This window comes from Medicago truncatula, chromosome 2 (assembly GCF_003473485.1).
Source record: "Medicago truncatula cultivar Jemalong A17 chromosome 2, MtrunA17r5.0-ANR, whole genome shotgun sequence".
NCBI classification, from domain to species: Eukaryota; Viridiplantae; Streptophyta; class Magnoliopsida; order Fabales; family Fabaceae; genus Medicago; species Medicago truncatula.
Window position 1 is genome coordinate 45,068,048 of NC_053043.1, and position 7,909 is coordinate 45,075,956.

Consider the following 7,909-nt stretch of genomic DNA (forward strand, 5'->3'; position numbering starts at 1 on the left):
ATAATATCATATAAGATGTCGTTAGATTCGTCTCGATGAGTATTTTCAAAATATCAAATTTTCATAATTTTTTCTAATATATTATTCAAGATATTTAAACTCAAAATTACACATTGGTATGCGTAATTGAGTCAACTGTGTCACTTATTAAGGAACGAAAGGAGTATTAAGTATTCTTTCAAGATAGATTTGACATTCTTTCTTATACATGGTCAGCGTGCAACATATATAAATTGATAATTTTTTCTTTACACCCAAAAAGTCGTTGTTTAAAATGTTTTTTTCATTAAATAATACTTTCTATTTTTTGAATAGATCATAAACTATTAGAATGGACATATCAGATTTACTACATGAACTATAGATAATTAAGCAAAGAATAATAGATAAGCCATAAATAAAATTGGTCATCTTATTCTTTTTTCAACTAAAGTAAGATACTTTAAAAAAAATCATATGTATTTGCAGTTAAGATGCTTAAAGTAAGATACTCATATATTTCTTTAATATCAAACTTGATCATATAGAAGCACTAATCAACAAAATTTATATATTAATAAAGGTGGATAAAGAGCAGATATAGCAATAAAGGAACATATTAAATATGAGTAAATAGTCAATTTCTCCCCTGAAATTGTAAGTTTCATCAATTACTTCCCGGAATTTAACAAAACTTCAATTACCCCCCTGAAATTTCACAACATTAGTCAATTTACCCCCTCCGTCAAATTTTTCTGTTAGTGAACATGACGTTTTGCAAAACTATTATTGTCACTTTAAAAATACACATTTTTCCCTATTTTGATGTATATATGTATGTAGTTTTTCCAAACTCCAAAATTAATAGTTAGCTTTAATATTTAACTATTAATTGTTTGTTTTTAAGAAAAAAATAATATAAATTTTTAAGTTTGGGGGGCATTTTGCACATAAGTGCAAAACTTCAGAGGGGTATTTGCAAAACGTCATGTTCACTAACAGAAAAATTTGACGGAGGGGGTAAATTGACTAACGTTGTGAAATTTCAGGGGGGTAATTGATGAAACTTACAATTTCATGAAATTGACTATTTACTCATTAAATATCATTGCATTTCATACAATTTTAAAATCATATATAATATCACAATAACATATAAGATTTTCACAACTTTTACTAATCAATCTGACATTTTCTATTATTATTTACATCATCACAAAATATATTTTTTTTCATAAATCCATGCACAACAAATATCATATATAGTATTTGTCTGATGATACATCCTCAGTTTCACAATAGTAACACTCTCATACTTGTCAAGAAAAAAATACAGCAGGGTATCATTTATCATATGGACCAACAAAAATCTATGATAGGGCTTTCAATCATACCTTTTCATCAAACAATATCATTCGAAGACTTCCTTCCTGTGTTGGGTTGGGACAGTCAGGACTAATCACATTAACCTTCAATTGAAAATCAATCCTTCCGCCAACAATCTCTAAAATTTGAGTTATCTTGAAAGATTTTCCAACAAAAAATTGTGCTTGGATGAACCATAAAAGAGTAACAAAGAAAAATAAGGTATGAATTATATTGTATGAACATATAACATGACTGTTAAAAGACTAACTTTGATGGCCATATACGCATGTCTAAATTGCAGGGTAAGTGATGAGCAATATTACTTTGATCTCTGCAATTCATATATGAAGTAGATGTACTAATTTTTTCAAGGAGCACGCCACACCAATGATTACATTTTCATTGAGCATATGGCTCATGATTTGGATTACATTGAGCAACTAAAAATCTGATGACAATTAAATGCATATTGTTTGTGTGGTGGAAAGAAGAAATGCACAACTCCAGCCTGCCATAAACATTTGTGTGTACAACGTTCAAATATAAGGGAAATTGTTTGACAGTTTGAGTTTCTGTCAACGTGTCAAAAATACGATTGTATCAGTAATTCATATAACATTATAGACACTTTTAAGAACACAACTCACAACCAAGATAATCAAAGTCTAAATCAAATCAATTTTAACTCGTTATAATAACTTAGTACTCAGGACTCACAACCAAAATCAACAGACTACTAAGAAATCAAATTAAACTGGTTACAATTGGAATTTCTGGTAAAACAATGAGATGACAGAACATGAGGCTTGAATTAGAATTAGCAAAAGTAGTACAATTGCAGATAAAAAATATGTTACTTACTAAGGAGAGTTGAAGTAATCATGTAAGAAGAGTTGAATTATGGAAGCTTCTTAAGAGCAAGGAGTCTAAATGGCTCAAAAAAGGTGACGCGAATTTGAAGTTCTTTCATAGAAGTGTGAAATTGAGAGCGAATCAAAACTCAATTAAAGCACCTCAAGTGGAAGGAGGTTGGGTGCAAACTCCGGAGGCGGTTAGAGGGGAGGTAGTGGAGTACTTTAAAAGGCAAGTGGCAACTTCTCATTGGGAAAGGCCAAGGTTAGATGGGGTGGAGCTTGGTAAACTTTCGGAAGGTGAAAATAGAAATTGTGTAACACCCGTTTTCTCAACATAAAAATTTCATTTAATTAAGTATTCACATAAACGGAATGCCACATTCTTTTCTTAAAATCATAAACTGAATAAATAACTATTTATCCTTTAAAATTCAATAACAAAATCTTTAATACTTCGCAGCGGAATTTATTCAATAACTACACGAAGGTCTCTTCATAAATGTCTTATAAAAATCCAATCTATATTATATTCCTAAATCTTCAAAAACAATACGTAAGGAATAGAAAAACAATAACAAAGTTCTCATCCCGTTACGTATCAGAGCACCTAAGACACCTGAGAGAGAAAGCTCACACGACATCAACTATTCTTGGTTACCTGCAAGTTACTCATACGAAGAGCAACATTTTCAAGCAGAAGGGGTGAGATTTCACAAAACAATAATATTAAGCATATAATTAAACAATTATATTTAACAACCCAAAAAACAATTATATTTAACAACCCAAAATCATCATAATGTTCATCATAGATAATAATATATCATATATCACATCTTTAATAGTTCATATAAAGAATCACAGCTTCAACAACTTGGCAACTTAAACATCATTAAGATCAATATCATAAACAACATAGCAATGTCATAATCATAATTATTCATAAGTACTTTATTAACAACACATGGATAGAAAACAACTCAACAACTTCATAACAACTCATGGATGATAATTCATCAACAACGACTTTGACTCGACAAATGCGACTCTAACTTGACTATGCAACTTAGACCTCTTATATGCATGTGGTACCAATACGGAGCATCAAGCCCCTATCACTATTTGAGTATTATTATACTCCAGAGCATCAAACCCCTATCGCTATTTAAGTATTAATATACTCCAGAGCATCAAGCCCCCAACAAAGAATGCTAATGCATGGACTCGACTTCTTAAACATCTTAAATCGACAAACTCCTATATAATCCAATATTTTGGAACTTCATCATCTTAATCAACTTAGACCGACTCATGCAGCTTAGTTAAATAACAACATCGACACAACAATATACAAAAATAGCATGAAATAATAATATCAAATGCAAGTCAATCAACATCTCAATTATTCACATATAATTCAATTAATGCATATACAATTATATCACAATATACAACATCAAATAATAATCAACATCTTAAAACATCATATATACATATAACACTTCATCAATCATGGACAATATCGTATTCACAACATATACATTCATATACTAATTCATCAATCATAAACAACATCATACTCCTAAACATATACGTTCATATAACACTTCAACAATCATGAACAATATAGTATTCACAAACATATACATACATATACTAATTCATCAATCATATTCAATTATTCACTGTGAGCTGCGTGCAGTAATTTCACTATAACTCAAGTTCTATAAATACTTTTGAAGTCAAACCAACGACATTAGAAACCTAACATCCATATCTACAACTTTCGTATTTACACCTAAGACCAATTATGTACCAATCAATACCAGTTTTCATTTCAAATTCGAACAAAGTTGTGCTGAAATTCATAAAAATTCACTAAGACCTCCTTGGAGTATTTTCATCATAACTCCTAAACAAAAAATCATTTTCAAGTCAAACCGACGCCACTGGAAAGCTAACACAATTATCTACAACTTTCATGTTTACAGCAAAGGCTAATTGAAAACAGAAATGTGTGAAAAAGGCGCAAGAACATGAAACAGGACATGCTGTCAGATAGCAACTCGGGAAAAACCCATTTTTCACCCTAAAATCCCAATTTTAACTTCCCTATGCCCAAATTTGATCCCAAAGTTTGTCTAAACATTTATATACATCAAAAGAGACTCAAAACCATATAAAACTTGACCCAAAATATTATTTTAGAAAATCATCAATTAATCACTTTTAACCCTAATTCTCAAATTCTCAAAAACTAAAACCTACATGTTAAATCCAATTTTTAGAATCATAGACTTAAGATTATTGAATGTTAGTCCCACCCTTACCTTAACAGAATGAAATCGCAACCCCTCTAGTCTTCTCCTTTCTCTTGCTTTTTCTCCCTTTTCTCCAAAATTGGTCGTACGTTTTGTTTTTCTAAACTAGGTCTCTCCTATTTATAATCTTTTATATCACTATCCACTTTTCTTAATTCTACTTAAGCCCACTAAACTTTTTTAATTTCTAAATCAGCCCTACAAGTCTAATTATTCTATTATTTAGAATAAAACCACTTAATAAAATATCAACATACCACATAATCTAATAACTATAGTCTAAAATCTTAATAAATTCTAGTCAAAGACAGGCGTTACAAATTGGATTGCACCTTTTTCGATGGAGGAAATAGAAAAGGTAGTCAAAGATAGCGATGGTAACAACTGCCCAGCCCCGGATGGTTTTAATTTCACTTTTATTAAAGAATTTTTGTATCTAATCAAGCATGAAGTGAGAATTATGTTTGATCAATTCCATGGTAATGAGGTGGTGCCGAGGAGTTTTTTGTCCTATTTTGTTACTTTAATCCCAAAGATTAAAAATCCTTTCATTTTGAAGGAGTTTCGTCCTATTTCCCGCTTAGGATGCCTTTACAAACTTCTTGCTAAAGTGTTGGCCGGTAGAATGTCAAAATTTATGAGCTCTATTATTTCATCTTCTCAATCGGCTTTTGTGAAAGGGAGAAATTTGGTTGATGGGGTGTTGGTCATCAATGAGGTGGTGGATTTTGCAAGAAGGCTTAATTGTGAATGTTTGATTCTAAAAGTAGACTTTGAAAAGGCGTACGATGTGGTAGATTGGAGCTTCTTGGAGTATATGCTTAGGAGGGTGGGTTTTTGTCCGAAATGGATAAATTGGATGAAGGCGTGTGTATTTGGAGGTAATATGTTGATCCTTGTTAATGGCTCACCGACGGAGGAAATTTGTATAGAGAGGGGGCTAAAGCAAGGAGACCCGTTGGCGCCTTTTCTCTTTCTTTTGGTGGCGGAAGGATTTAGCGGACTCATGAGGAATGCCGTTAATTCTAGCTCTTTTAAGGGTTTTGATTTGAGGAATAATGGACTAGTGGTGTCGCACCTTCAATATGCCGATGTTACGCTTTGCATAGGGGAGGCGTATGTGGATAATCTTTGGACACTCAAGGCGTTACTTAGAGGTTTTGAGATGGCTTCGGAGCTAAAAGTTAATTTTGCAAAGAGTTGTTTGATTGGGGTGAATGTTGGAAGGGAGTTTATGGAGGCGGCGTGTAATTTTATGAACTGTAGAGAAGGCTCTCTTCCGTTCAAGTATTTGGGCTTACCGGTTGGGGCGAATCCGAGAAGGTTGTCAACATGAGAACCGTTGTTGTATTGCTTGTATAAATGGCTTAATTCTTGGGGAAATAAGTATGTGAGCCTTGGAGGTAGGATTGTCTTCCTTAATGCGGTTTCGAATGCTATTCCTATTTTTTATCTTTCCTTTTTCAAGTCACCGGTGAAGGTGTTGAAGAAAGTAGTGAGAATTCAACGTCAATGTCGTTGGGGTGGAGTGAAGGGTGGTAAAAAGGTATGTTGGGTTAATTGGTCAACGGTGTGTCTTCCTCGAGCAAGTGGTGGTTTCGGAGTTAGAGATATAAGGTTGGTCAACCTAAGCCTTTTGGCTAAGTGGCGATGGAGGTTGGTCCCTATTTGTAAATATGGGAACCGTATTAATTATCCCTTGAATCCGGAAGAGAACGCTTGGCCGTCTTTTACATCTACTTGGTGGTTAGATTTGATGTCTTTGGAAAGGGTGGTGGTGGGGGCAAATTGGATTAATATGGAGGTGGTTAGAAAGGTGGAAAACTGGGAGAATACTAGGTTTTGGCTAGACCGTTGGGTGGGGGTGAGGTGGTTTGTATTAGATTCCCAAGACTTTTCTCGATTTCTTGTCAAAAAGAAGCGATGGTGGGGGAGGTGTGGGTGGATGGTGTGGGAGGGGGGTGATTGGAATTTAATGTGGAGGAGAAATCTTTTTGTGTGGGAAGTGGGGTTGGTTTTAAATCTTCTTGAGACGTTAAAGGGTTGGGAGAAGGTGGAGGAGGTAGAGTCTTGGTGGTGGATGTTGGAGGAGGAAGGGATCTTTTCGGTGTCCTCATCGTATGCTTCTCTTGAGAGTTTGTTATTGCCTCTAGAGCCCTTGGAGAGGACGAAGAAAGTGGTGTTTGACTTAGTTTGGAAAAGCCCGACGCCTTCAAAAGTGGTTGCTTTCTGGTTGCTTTCTCTTGGCAATTGCTCCTCAATCGTATTTCGACTAAAGACAACCTTTTGAGTACGCGTATCCTAGCATCGGTGTCCCTAGGAAGGTGTGAGTTTCGTGAACTAGTGGTTGAAATAGCGACACATCTTTTCCTTCATTGCGAGTGGACTTTCAAAGTGTGGTCGAAGGTGGGTGGTTGGTTACATATTAATTTCATTACACCTCAATCTCTATTTCATCATTTTGAGTGTTGGAATGGGGAGATTGGGAGGCGTAAACTTCGGAAAGGTTATTGGTTGATTTGGCACGCGGTGTTATGGATGATTTGGAAAGAGAGGAATGATAGGATTTTCAAAAATCAAATGAAGGATTTTGGTGAAATTGTGGAGGAAATTAAGGTGATTTCGTGGAATTGGGCAAATTCTAGACTTAAAAGTCCTCATTGCCTCTATTACGAGTGGTGTTGGAACCCCAAAGAATGCTTATTGAGATATGCAAAATTAAAATAGAATATAAAAACATTTAAAGAAATGCAAATAGATTAAGTCCATAAGCTCAAGAACAGCTCACAAAAATCACAGGAAAAAAAAAAAGAGTGTTCATATGAATTCCATTTCCAATTAATATATCGATGAAACAGACAAACATTATACAATTGTAAAGAAAAAAAAAAAGTATCAACCACCATCATACGATATTAGTCTCTCCCTGTCTCTCTCTCCCTCTCTCTCACTGCATATGTGTGTGTATATGAGATTTGTGTCTAAATATATTCTTATGTTTATAACTTAGTAGTAATTTATTCTGACCTTATTTGTTCTCATATATTGATATGGAACTATATAAAATCTTATTTTGGATTTGCAATACACTCAAGTTGTGTGTGACTGTGTAAACAATCTATCCCTTAATGATCCCCTATGCATGGTTCATCTCAAGGAAAACCAATACATCCCCTCATTCAATGGAATATCAATAAGGAGAATACCAAAGTCTGAAAAATGCTTTTTTTTTTTTTTTTTGGATAACAAGAGGGCCGAAGCTCGAAAGAAAGCAACTACCGCTTCACAAGACGCGGAGTTGAAATACCAACAAAGTCTGCTAAATAAATAGAACTAATCTGAGCTGGACATTGCTCATATAAAATCAAAGAAAAACCACTTTCAAAT